At 41.7% G+C, this 14,057-nt stretch overlaps 1 protein-coding gene across 2 annotated transcripts in view; it reads left to right on the top strand.

The window, feature by feature from the left end:
• Nucleotides 1-14,057, top strand: part of HTR4 (5-hydroxytryptamine (serotonin) receptor 4, G protein-coupled) — a 194,573-nt gene that overhangs the window by 163,161 nt on the left and 17,355 nt on the right. The window lies entirely within an intron of this gene.

Genomic DNA, 14,057 nt, shown 5'->3' with positions numbered 1-14,057 from the left:
AATTGATGCTTTTGAACTGTGGTGTTGGAGAAGACTCTTGAGAGTCCCTTGGACTGCAAGGAGATCCAACCAGTCCATTCTGAAGGAGATCAGCCCTGGGATTTCTTTGGAAGGAATGATGCTAAAGCTGAAACTCCAGTACTTTGGCCACCTCATGCGAAGAGTTGACTCATTGGGAAAGACTCTGATGCTGGGAGGGATTGGGGGCCAGAGGAGAAGGGGACGACAGAGGATGAGATGGCTGGATGGCATCACTGACTTGATGGACATGAGTCTGAGTGAACTCCGGGAGTTGGTGATGGACAGGGAGGCCTGGTGTGCTGCGATTCATGGGGTCACAAAGAGTCGGACACGACTGAGTGACTGATCTGATCTGATCTAATGTGGTGAGCTACAGTCCATGGGGTCGTAAAGAGTCAGACATGACTGAGCGATTTTTCTTCACTTCACTTCATGTGCTAGGGCCTGTTGTCAAAGATCCATTAAAAAATAATACTGATGAGATTCCCTCATTGGGAGCCAGGAAATAAGAAAGGAGTCATATAAAACATGAATGAGACAAGTTTATATACACACAAGTGCTATGAAGAACAACAACAACAAAAAAAACGAGATGAAGCAGGGGTGTGGACATTGTTTGAGGTATTCAGAAAACATCAAGAGATCAGCCCCCTATGACCTGGGAAAAGAATATTGAAGAGGAAGGAGTCTGCGTGTGTTAATCTGGGGGAATATTATGTCAGGCAAAGGAAACTGCAACTGCAAAGAATCTGAAGCAATAATGAGCCTGGTAAGTGTACATGGCACTGAGTAAATGTGGGGAAAGTGGTTGGAGATGGGATCACAGAAGTAAGTAAAAACTGACAATAACAAGGACATTTTAGTTACCATTCATCAGTTAGTTACTATGGGCCAGGCTTTATGGGAAGTATTTTAACTGAAACTCTACCAGGTAGGTATCATTTTTCCATCACATAGAAGTTAACCTGGAATTTCCCCAAGAACAAAGAGATTATTTGGATCCAGAAATGGGGAAATGGAACCCTGACCCTGCCAAGTGTAGCCTTTCTCCCCAGTGTCACTAGCTGAAGGGACTTGATCCACCTGATACCTGTTCTCTTTAGCAACAAGAACCATCCTTAACACAGATAATCCTCTTCTTGTCTTTTTCCTCTTGTCTCCCTTATTTCTCCATGAAGTGTTGCTTACATTTGTAACGATCCTTCATTTATTTTACGTATGCTAATTCCAGTGAAAGTGAAAGTGTGAGTCATGCAGTCCTGTCTGACTCTTTGTAACCCCGTGGACTGTAGCCTGCCAGGCTCCTCTAGCTATGGGATTCTCTAGGCAAGAATCTCTTCTCTAGGGAATCTTCCTGACCCATGGATTGAACCTGGGTCTCCCGCATTGCAGGAAGATTCTTTACCATCTGAGCCACCAGGGAAGCCGTGCTAATCCCAAATAGCACATAACTGGAAGTTCAGTTCAGTTCAGTTGCTCAGTTGTGTCTGACTCTTTGCGACCCCATGAACCGCAGCACACCAGGCCTCCCTGTCCATCACCAACTACCAGAGTTTACTCAAACTCACGTCCATCGAGTCGGTGATTCCTTCCAACCATCTCATCCTCTGTCGTCCCCTTCTCCTTTTAGCATCAGAGTCTTTTCCATGAGTCAACTCTTCGCATGAGGCGGCCAAAGGATTGGAGTTTCAGCTTCAGCATCAGTCCTTCCAATGAACACTCAGGACTGATCTCCTTTAGGATGGACTGGTTGGATCTCCTTGCAGTCCAAGGGTCTCTCAAGAGTCTTCTCCAGCACGACAGTTCAACAGCATCAATTCTTCGGCACTCAGCTTTCTTCACAGTCCAACTCTCACATTCATACATGACCACTGGAAAAACCATAGCCTTGACTAGACAGACCTTTATTGGCAAAGTAATATCTCTGCTTTTGAATATGCTGTCTAGGTTGGTCATAACTTTCCTTCCAAGGAATAAGCATCTTTTAATTTCATGGCTCCAGTTCCCATCTGCAGTGATTTTGGAACCCAAAAAAGTAAAGTCTGACACTGTTTTGACTGTTTCCCCATCTATTTGCCATGAAGTGATGGGACCAGATGCCATGATCTTAGTTTTCCGAATGTTGAGCTTTAGGCCAACTTTTCACTTTCCTCTTTCACTTTCATTAAGAGGCTTTTTAGTTCTTCTTCACTTTCTGCTATAAGAGTGGTGTCATCTGCATATCTGAAGTTATTGATATTTCTCCTGGCAATCTTGATCCCAGATTGTGCTTCTTCCAGCCCAGTGTTTCTCATGATGTACTCTGCATATAAGTTAAATAAGCAGGGTGACAGTATACAGCCTTGACATACTCCTTTTCCTATTTGGAACCAGTCTGTTGTTCCATGTCCAGTTCTAACTGTTGCTTCCTAACCTGCATACAGGTTTCTCAAGAGGCAGGTCAGGTGTTCTGGTATTCCCATCTCTTGAAGAATTTTCCACAGTTTATTGTGATCCACACAGTCAAAGGCTTTGGCATAGTCAATAAAGCAGAAATAGATGTTTTTCTGGAACTCTCTTGCTTTTTCCATGATCCAGTGGGTGTTGGCAATTTGATCTCTGGTTCCTCTGCCTTTCTAAAACCAGCTTGAACATCTGGAAGTTCACGGTTCATGTATTGCTGAAGCCTGGCTTGGAGAATTTTGAGCATTACTTTACTAGCGTGTGAGATGAGTGCAACTGTGCAGTAGTTTGAGCATTCTTTGGCATTGCCTTTCTTTGGTATTGGAATGAAAACTGACCTTTTCCAGTCCTGTGGCCACTGCTGAGTTTTCCAAATTTTCTGGCATATTGAGTGCAGCACTTTCACAGCATCATCTTTCAGGATTTGAAATAGCTCCAGTGGAATTCCATCACCTCCACTAGCTTTGTTTGTAGTGATGCTTTCTAAGGCCCATTTGACTTCACATTCCAGAATGTCTGGCTCTAGGTGAGTGATCACACCATTGTGATTATCTGGGTCATGAAGCTCTTTTTTGTACAGTTCTTCTGTGTATTATTGCCACCTCTTCTTAATATCTTCTGCTTCTCTTAGGTCTCTTGGAAGTAAAAAACCCAATTATTATCTAGCCAGAAAGTGATTTCCTATAAAACTATTCATTTCATCAGAAATAAATGGAAATTGAAATTGGTTATGTAATCAGTAAATTTTTTCTCATGCAGTTTTTAAAATCTACATCCTACTTGACATCATCCTTCTACAACTGATGCTGTCACCTTCTGGCCTGGGGAGTTAGGCTATAAACACAATTTTGAGCATGCCATTTCTCAGATCAAAACCTCCAAAGGACTCCTCCAATGGACTGTCCATGGAATTCTCTAGGGCAAAATACTGGAGTGAGTAGCCTTTCCCTTCTCCAGGGGATCTTCCTGACCCAGGGATCGAACCCAGGTCTCCTGCATTGCGGGCGGATTCTTTACCAGCTAAGCCACAAGGGAAGCCCAAAGGACTCCTCATTGTTAACCAAATCTGGGCTGCCCATAATTTTCTACATCTACCAGAGTTTTGCCTCCAGTTATTTCTCTTTATACATAATTATATCCCTACAAAGCAAGCCATCTGCTCTGTGTTTCCCTAACATGCTCTTCACATTTTCATCCTCAGTTTACTGATTCTTCCATTCTTTCCCTTGGGCATACATCTCCTAGCATCTCTTATATGGTCTATCTCAAATACCACCTTCTACTTGAAGTCTCTTCCAGCCTCCAAGACAGTGTGAGGTTTTTTTAATCTATTTCAGTCCCTGAAGCACTTTATTTGTTCTCCTAAAACTTTTTCCTGTGCTTTTCAGTGTGGTTTGTATTGTTAGGTGCTCAGTTGTGTCCTACTCTATCTGAATCCATGGACAGTAACCCACCAGGCTCCTCTGTCCATGGGATTTCCCAGGCAAGAGTACTGGAGTGGGTTGCCATTTCCTTCTCCAGGGGATCTTCCATACCCAGGGATCAAACCTGGGTCTCCCGCATTGCAGGCAGACCCTTTACCATCTGAGCCACCAGGGAAGCCCTCGTGGTTCGTTAATGATTCCTGGCCTGGGGAGTTAGGCTATAAACACAATTTTGAGCATGCCGTTTCTCAGATCAAAACCTCCAAAGGACTCCTCCAATGGACTGTCCATGGAATTCTCTAGGGCAAAATACTGAGCCCTTCCAGAGCTCAGATTTTGTGCTCCTTGAGGACAAGAGCCAATTCTTATCAATCACCATTTTTTTGCCTTTTTCTTGTGCCCAACACAGGTTTTTATGCACTGAAGCTTTTCAATAAACTCATTGAATTTACTTATTTGGAAGAACTTGTTTTTGTTTATAGCATCTGCACTGCACATCCTGCTTAGCTCTTTCAACCCTCAAATCTCACTGCTCCTCTGCTATTTAATTCTCCATCCACTGCAGTAGCTGCAGCTTTCTGATAAGAAGAAAATTTTCCTGTGACCATTTTGAATAAAATCAAGATTTTATCATATTTATTGCAAGTAGCGAAAGATTAGAGTTTTAAAATACCATTATTTCCATGGTTTATGCCAAGCTTTCCCCCCCTTTTTTGGTTCATGTCTGCCTGTCGAAAAAGAACTTAAGCTTAAATAAAGTTTTGTATTTATAGAACATGGTGGTGAATCAGACTGATGTGTGAGTTACTTGACATTGTATAATCCTAGAGAGTATTGGCTACCGTTTCACCTGTAATGGCGTTATTGACACAGCACAGAGAATGGAGTGAATGTTGGATGGTCCAGGCCAAGGATGTAGGAGTTGCCCAGGCTAGGGTATGATACAGCATGCTCAAGAGATGTCAGGAAATGTGTCCTTTTCCCCCAGCATCCTAACTTACTGTATGACTCTCCACATATCCCTGCCTCTCTCTGCCTTCAGTTTTGCATATACAAATTGAGAAGCATTTCATGGTTAAGAGCTTGGGCTTTGTCATTAGATAGACATGGGTTTAGGTTCAGACTTCTCCAGTTACTGACTGTGCCTCACTTTGACATCACTGTTTCTTCTTAGTGGAGGGATAATCATAGCCCATCCTGTAGAGTGTTGTTGTGAGATTCAGTGGGTTAAAGCTCACAAACAGAGGAGCATAGTCCCTGGCATACACACTCACTGAAGTGTACCTGTTACTATTAGTGCTCTGATTCCATGACATTTGAAATTCTGAAGCTGCGTTTAGAGACATATGGAAAGGAAATTGAGAAACCAGGGATGGGGAAGTGGTGAAAGTGGCAAGCAGTGGTTATTTCTATGCCAGGTGTCTAATCCAGAAAAGGGCAGGCTGTGAACACTATTCAGGGGAAGCTGGAGATGGTAAGATATTTGGTTACAGAATCAGAGAAGATTTATATGATGTGCGTAGGCAAGAAACAGAGTTGAGTTGATTCAGTGTCTTATTATGGAAAGCCTAAAATGTCTCTTCATTTTCTCCAGTTCATGAGTTTCCGAAGCAGTAGCTGCACTTTACCTTTTAAGATGGTAAAGGGACACAACTTTATTGAGCACCTAAGATATGTCAATACTACTTTGAGGCTTTACATGTATTGTATCATTTAATTCTCAAAAATAGTATTGACTGTATTGACTCTTTCTCAAGTTGCCAGCTAAGTTGCCTTGGGCAATTAATTAACTTCTCTGAGTCTCAGTTTCTTCATGAGTAAAATAGAAGTGTTAATGCTACCTGACTTATGAGGTTATATAATTTAAATTAAATTTGTATATGATAGCAATTATAATACCACCAGGCAGATAATTGGTATTTTATTATTATTTTCATTGTCATTTTATATAATAATCCATTTTATGGATAAGTGAAATGAGGCTGAGGGTGACTGAGTTTCTGAACCTAGGTTATACAAGTAATAAATGAGCAAAGCCAGGATGCAAGTGTAGAGGTGTCTATCCTAAGAGTTCAGAGTTCACACTCTGTTTTTTTGCCTGTGTAGAAACAATGTCATCAAACTTTAAAGAGGCACTCCTTCCAAAATTAGAAGACGTTTTATAATATGTCTGGATATCTTGGTAGCCTGGATGGATAGTCTTTTAAATTGGTCTAGAGCCTTCGATAAAAGCTCAGACATTATCCGTGTTTTTAGAATACTTGGTGGAGATCACATAATTCAATTTCAGTTGAGTCTTTCTCAGTACTGAATGTCATTGAAGGATTATAGTATTTCATTCCAGCATTGGTCCCCTGAATTAGCATGGTAATCATTAGGATATGGTCTTCTTGTCAACCGGGTCCAAATGGGGGCCCATACGCCATTGCTTGATGATGAAATTCTTGGCCAGAACACAGAACCACCCCCCACCCCATACCCCATATTCATTCTCTGAAGCCTTATAGCAGTCTCTCTTTATCATCCTCAGGAACTTGCCATGGAGAAGACTGTGAGTCATCCATTACTAAGGCTTTGTGAAAGGGAAGTCAAGCCAGGGATTCATAATTTCCAGTGAAAAGCCCCTGGATGACTGAGCCAAGGCACCATTTCTAGTGAACCTTTTGTACCAGCTGGCCAGAGAGTGGGCAGTTGGTCAAGGGGATGTGAGTCAATGGAAGGAACCAGGAAAGAGTGGTTTTATCAGGGTTACTCTTATTAGTGCATCTCCTCATCTCAATGCAGAGCCTTCCGGAAACATTGAGTTATAAAAGTAAAATGCCAAAGTCATTCCAGAATTCTGTCTCATCTAATAGAAGCCCTCTCAGTGGGGAGCAGTCTCTGTTTATTTTCTAATTTCCTGGCATTTATTTTCTATTTAAACCTTCCTTTGTAACTGATGGTTTCACTTGTGATAGCCTATATGAAAAAAAAAAAAAAGCATGAATTCTGATCCCACTGTGAGTCACCAGCTGGGTGACTTCTGGCAAGCCACTTCCCTTCTGGGTCCCAAATTTCTCATGAAACAGATTCCGTAGCCCACCTCAGATACCAAACTTTATTTATTCACTGGGCAAAGGTTTTTGTGCTGCTGGAGGAGAGAGAAATAAGTCTATTTTTTGGGGGTGGGGGCATGGGCCTTTAATGGCTATAATATTAGTAGTCAGGGAAAGATACAGTTACAAAAACTAGAAAGCCAGGCAAAAAGTGATGTTTGGTGAGGTTAATTAAGACACAATATTCTATCTAAAATATATAGGAATGGACAACAAATGCAAAGTAGTATTATTATTACTAATCCAGTACTAAGTGCTAGCTAAGTTCTAGCAATGGGGGGAGAAAAAGAGCTTCAGGCTTGTTATGACACCCTCTGTGGCCCTGATCTCAGGGGCAAAGGTAAAAATGGAAGAGACCCTGTTGCTGCATTTTGTAGCTGTTTTTACCCTGCTGGTTTCCCTGAGTGTTGGTCACTCACCCAGCATGGATGGTTGATTAATCTTCTGGATGGATTCCAGACCCAGACACCTGTGCTAGAGGGGAACTGGGGAGCTGCTGTAGGACCCTAAGTGGGTATCTTGAGAGTATAACAAAGCATCATACTGTCAGGGACATCTGGAAAACCTAGCACTGATCACTATGCACTGGCAGGTTCTATCTTTCCCTTTTCCTCATCAGGTGGAAACTACACTGCATCAATTTTATTGTAGTTCTAACAGGGTATAATAAAACTCTTTTGAGAGTCTGACAAATTCTATAGCCTTTCCCTTGGAAATCTGGAAAGAATTTTGAATACATTTCCAAGAAGTTCACTTGTTCCTTGAAGTGAGAACCCAAGGTTAAAATAAAAATCGCCGCTTTGTTATAAGACTGTATTGGTGGATACGACAGTATTAACTTGATGAAGTCACAGACTCATCCTTATTTTCCTATTTCTAGCTATTGATGTATGTATCTCAAAGTCATAAATAGAGTCTTCAAGTGCCATTGTTGTCAATAGAACAATTCATTGTGAAGATCATATTTCTTTACATACTATTTTTCTGCCAAATAGTTCTATGGAAATGATCCCATAAATTGTTATAGATTTCCTATGAGCTAGACCAAAGAATATGTCATTGCCTTCATTTACAGACTCAAACACAAGGTCTAGAGAATTGAGCAAATGGTTGAGATCTTGGTTAATTGCTGAATCTAATCAGAAATCTTTCACTCAATAGAGATTTATGGCATGCCTACTCTGTGTCAGGCATTGTACACAGCATTGGGTCTGCTAAACCTCAGACTGTTTTCTTGTCCCCAAGACAAGATACAGGGAATTTGTTCAAATAGGGAAAAGCCTGTTCTCTTTGGAAATTAACTGGGATGAGTATAGTGTCCCTAACTCAGCGATAATATCTTACACTTTAACAGCATATGTGAAAGCAATTGGAGAAGGCAATGGCACCCCACTCCAGTACTCTTGCCTGGAAAATCCCATGGGCGGAGGAGCCTGTTAGGCTGCAGTCCATGGGGTCGCTAAGAGTCGGACACGACTGAGCGACTTCACTTTCACTTTTCACTTTCATGCATTGGAGAAGGAAATGGCAACCCACTCCAGTGTTCTTGCCTGGAGAATCCTAGGGACGGGGGAGCCTGGTAGGCTGCCATCTATGGGGTCGCACAGAGTCGGACACAACTGAAGTGACTTAGCAGTGAAAGCAATAGAGTGTGGGTTAACACACTTTATGAAAGCCAATAAAAATGAATTAGAATCCTGATTTCAATGACTTAAGTACTTGAGTATTTGAGCATTAGTTTCCTTATCTGTAAAATTGAAATTATCTCTAGAGCAAAGGTCATCAAGTTATGGTGCGCCACGTCCAGCCATAGGCCTGTTTCTGTGTAACTCAAGATAAGAATGATTTTACATTGGTAAAGGGGTGTGAAAACTCAACAATAACAAGAACTAAATAGACTTCCCTCTTAGAAAAAAACAAAAAGGAAGAATATGCAACAGAAATGGCATGTGGTCCCCAAACCTAAAATTCTTACATCAAGCCCTTTATAGAAAAAGTTTGCCAACTCCTGTTGAATCAGAATGCCTATGTTTGGATCCTGTGGCCTCTTTCCACCAGCTTAATCTTGAGCAGATCACCCAACTGACGTATCCAGTTTTTCTCATATGTGTCAGTTTGTTGTGGTTCAGTCGCTCAGCCATGTCCAACTCTTTGCGGCCCCATGGACTGCAGCATTCCAGGCTCCCCTGTCCTTCACCATCTCCCAGAGCTATATCAAACTCGTGTCCATCGAGTTGGTGATGCCATCCAACCATCTCATCCTCTGTCATCCCCTTCTCCTCCTGCCCTCAATCTTTCCCAGCTTCAGGGTCTTTTCTAATGAGTTGGCTCTTTGCATCAGGTGGCCAAAGTATTAGAGTTTCAGCTTTAGCATTAGGCTTTCCAATGAATATTCAGGACTGATTTCCTTTAGGATGGACTGGTTTGATCTCCTTGTAGTCCAAGGAACTCTCAAGAATCCTCCAACACCACAGTTCAAAAGCATCAATTCTTTGGCACTCAGCCTTCTTTATGGTCCAACTCACACATTCATACATGACCACTGGAAAAACCATAACTTTGACTATACATGTGTCAATTAGAGATGATAATAAGTACCTATTTAACACGATGTAACATCTATAAAATGCTGACACTGGAGGCCAGTATATGGTAAACACTTAAGAAATGTTAGCTATTATTATTAACATCATTATTACCACCATCATCAATTTTTCAAAAGATTTTTGTAGGTATTAAATGAAATGGTGTCTATTAAATACCCACTAGGGTGCCCTTTCCAATAAGTCAACTCTTCGCATGAGGTGGCCAAATTACTGGAGTTTCAGCTTTAGCATCAGTCCTTCCAATGAACACCCAGGACTGATCTCCTTTAGAATGGACTGGTTGGATCTCCTTGCAGTCCAAGGGACTCTCAAGAGTCTTCTCCAACACCACAGTTCAAAAGCATCAATTCTTCAGCACTCAGCTTTCTTCACAGTCCAACTCTCATATCCATACATGACTACTGGAAAATCCATAGTCATGGCATCACCGACTTGATAGACGTGAGTTTGAGTGAACTCCGGGAGTTGGTGATGGACAGGGAGGCCTGGCGTGCTGCGATTCATGGGGTTGCAAAGAGTTAGACACGACTGAGTGACTGAACTGAACTGAACTGAACTGATAGACTGATCCTAAAGGAAATCAGTCCTGAATATTCATTGGAAGGACTGATGTTAAAGCTGAAACTCCAATACTTTGGCCACCTGATGTGAAGAGCTGACTCATTTGAAAAGACCCTGATGCTGGGAAAGATTGAAGGTGGGAGAAGAAGGGGACAACAGAGGATGAGATGGTTGGATGGCGTCACCGACTCAATAGGCATGAGTTTGAGTAAACTCTGGGAGTTGGTGATGGACAAGGAGGCCTGGCGTGCTGCAATCCATGGAGTTGCAAAGAGTCAGACACAACTGAGCGACTGAACTGAACTGAACTGAGGGTGCCCTTTCATGATAGGCTCTCAGTAAATGTCAGCTAACTTTGTTATTATCATCATCATCAGCAGCAGCAGTATTATAGTTTTCAAAGCTCTTTCACATACAACATCTCATTAAAATCTTCCAACAGCCCAGTGGTTGGTGCTGTGATCTTACTCTAATAAATGAGAAATGAAAGCGCAAAGAAATGAAAGGAGAGACACTGAGCCAGAAAGAGGCAAAATATGGAATCACGTTAGATTTTGTGTTCTGGACCAGTGCATCCTCTTTCCTCACCATGTTGCCTTTCCATCAAAACATCTGAGGATCTGTTTTTTATTAGTTTTCTGCAAATGATATACTTTGAGTCTTGGGAGCCTGACAAGGCAGGCAAACATGACTGTGTTCTTCCCTGGCAGTGCTCAGCAGACAGGAAGCTGGGATAATTGGATTCCAGCCTTTCAATCTTAGGGCTGCATTTGTAACCAGCCAACTGCTGATGACCAAACCTAATGGAAAAAGCCCTGACCAAACAAACACAACCCCCCTGCAGGACCTCATTGTTAATGCTACAGAGAGTGAAATTCATCAACAGCAACCAGATCCCATCTAATAGTTCCTATCAAGGGCAGAGGTGGCTTCAGAATGTGCCAGAACTTAGCCTCCCACTAGGGACAAGCAGAGGTCCCTAGCACAGGGAAGAGTGAGGTAAGGAGCCAGGACATTTTTGACAGCAGGGCTGATGTAGTCACATCAGAACTATATTTTATTTGGCTTTGGCTAAACTTGATTTGAGCAAAGTGTGCCCTCAGAGTGATGTTACAGCAAGTTGTTAAGATCGTTAGTAGTGGAGCCTCAGAGTGAGTTAATGACTATAAAAATAGGTGATATTTCAAAGTTAGCTTATGGAAGGAGTGCCAGTCATTTCCAATCAGCTTTAGCTTAGAACAACTTCAGGTCAGATGTTTCTAAGGCAGTAGATTAAAAACACACACTGTTGTTGGGCAGTATGTAAAGTTGTGTTTCCTGATATTGTTACTGCAAAAATAATGAAAATTACCCTTAAGAAATTTCATCATTGTCCCTGATGTATAGGGCAGAATATATAAAAGTACACTTTGTAGGGATTTGCCATGCTAGGGGAAGCTGTCTTTGGTTATGGCATTAAGCTTTGCTTAAAAACAGCCTTGAGACTTGGTCCTCAACTGTTGTCCAGGAGACATAAAGCCCTCAGTCTAAGGAAGAGGATGATATGACCTCCCTTCCCAGGGAGGATACTGCTGTGGGTCCCTACCTCGGGCCAGATACAGGCTTCTCCTCTGAGCTTATGGCAAATGACTTTAAGGTATTAACTCAGTATTTGTGGATAAGACCCTGTCTAGTAGCAAAGAATTCCTCCAAGCGTAACAGGGATTGAGCTAATCGGGAAAGCCAAGGTACTTAGTCACAGCAGGTGGCAGGAGCTATCCAGGTGTTCGAAGCACTCCCAGCCATTATCTAGGATGCCAGCTCTCTGTCTGACCTCTTCCCTCTATCTGCCACCAAACATTGTCTTTTGGGGTATGAGTTTATCTAACACCTGCTGTCAGGCCGTTGGCTAACCACCAACCAATCCCCAGCCTGTCACATCCGTATCCAAACTGTAGCCAAGGCAGCCTGTACAGTGCTGTTTCCTGGCTTTGTGACCTGCCCCAGCTCTGTCCCAAGCTGCCAGGCCAAGGCTCTGCCTGGACCAAACATGTCTGAATTTAAGAAAGGTAAGGCTGATCAGTTAGCATGGTCTTCTACATGTCTTGTCTGGGCAAGGGAAGGGATGTGTGATTTCTTTTCTGCTCATACTTTCACAATACCAACCTCTTGGGTTCATGGTGGGTAAAAAGTAAAATGATGGATGTCAAAGGCTTTGTAAGATCATGGTCTACAGTACAAATGTAAGGGAAAATCGTTGTATATAAAAACATAGATTCAGCTGGGAGAAATCTTACATTAACACTCCAGCCAGTAAAAATTCAAACAGCCAGAGGTCACAGGAAAACTATTCAGCAAGGCTGACATGGACAAGTGATAGGGAATAAGGTCTTTAAAACGTTTTATAAAATTTATGAAAATCTAAATTTTTATTTTATACAAATATTTTAAATTTCATCTTAACATTTCTGCAATGTGTAATTTTAATCTCATCCCCCATGTTTAAGTATAGTGCAGCACAAAAAAAGTGTTTGTAAGGTTATATCTTCTTCTGAGATTTTTATAAGGAAAGTTTTTTTCCCCTAGAATTGCTCACTATTTCAGACATGTCTATAACTTACCTATACATTGCACTCCCAAAATTTGCTCATTGAACTCGTTAAGGGTTATATCCAAGAAAAACAATATTGTTACTCACATTTAAAAGGATGTAAGAGTAATTACAGTAATTAAAAGGAGTAAGAGTTATGTAAGAGTAATTAAATTTTTAATTAAGTAATTATTAAGGTCTTACATATATTTGTAGTATTAGTTATTTATAGTAGTTTGTATTATCCTATGTGTAATCTCAGCCCCACACAAATACTGGAAACTATTGAACTGTGGAAGCTCAGAGCCATGGAGTGTCTCAGCTCCTCTTGCACTCAGAAACATCCTGGCTCCTACTGTTTGAGTAGCCAAGAACTAATTGTCTGATTTCCAGGAAAGCATATCATACAAACAGACACTCAGATATTTAAATCTTCAGCTGATGGTTTATAGCTCACTGAAAGTTTCTGAGCTTCTTTCTTAAATTTTCATACCATATATGAGTTATTGAAATTGAAACTTTTCATAGAATCGACATAGTATTTGTTATGGCAACCCTTAGGAGAGCCTTGATTGTGAAGGATATTAAAAGCATGTCATCAGGCTAATGAAGGGCCAGAGAGAACCAATTGAAGGAAGAAAAAAGATGTGGGTCCATGTCACTGTGAAATCTTGTAGTTAATATTTGACTAGTGCAATACTGGAGAAGGAAATGTCAACCCACTCCAGTACTCTTGCCTGGAAAATTCCATGGATGGAGGAGCCTGGTAGGCTACAGTCCATGGGGTCGCAAAGAGTCGGACACAACTGAGCGACTTCACTTTCACTTTTCATTTTCATGCATTGGAGAAGGACATGGCAACCCACTCCAGTATTCTTGCCTGGAGAATCCCAGGGACAGAGGAGCCTGGTGGGCTGCCATCTCTGGGGTCACAGAGAGTTGGACATGACTGAAGCGACTTAGCAGCAGCAGAAGCACAATACTGGCTAATAGTTCATGAGCACCATGCCAGGCACGATGAGCAATATGATCATGTCTCACCATAGCTAGCTGAGGGAGATACTGTTTTTATCTCTGTGGCAGATGAGGAAACCGTGGTATAGGGAGGTCTGAGGTTGTGAGGCTTCTAAGTAATGAAGTTGTGATTAGAATTCTGAACATTTGACTCTCAACCACCATTGTTTGGCTAATGGTCAATAAAGTAAACACCACTAGATGAATGAGTCATAGTTCCTTCCCACAAGAGGCTTGTAATTTATCTGGAAACACGCTAAGTGTATATACAGCTGTATTTAACAAGACACAGTAAGGGCTATCACACAGGCAGTTTATATTGTTA

Source organism: Bison bison, unplaced genomic scaffold (genome assembly GCF_000754665.1).
Source record: "Bison bison bison isolate TAMUID 2011002044 unplaced genomic scaffold, Bison_UMD1.0 scf7180017864291, whole genome shotgun sequence".
NCBI lineage: Eukaryota > Metazoa > Chordata > Mammalia > Artiodactyla > Bovidae > Bison > Bison bison.
The sequence above is the reverse complement of the archived record's forward strand: the minus strand, read 5'-3'. Positions and strand labels throughout refer to the sequence as shown.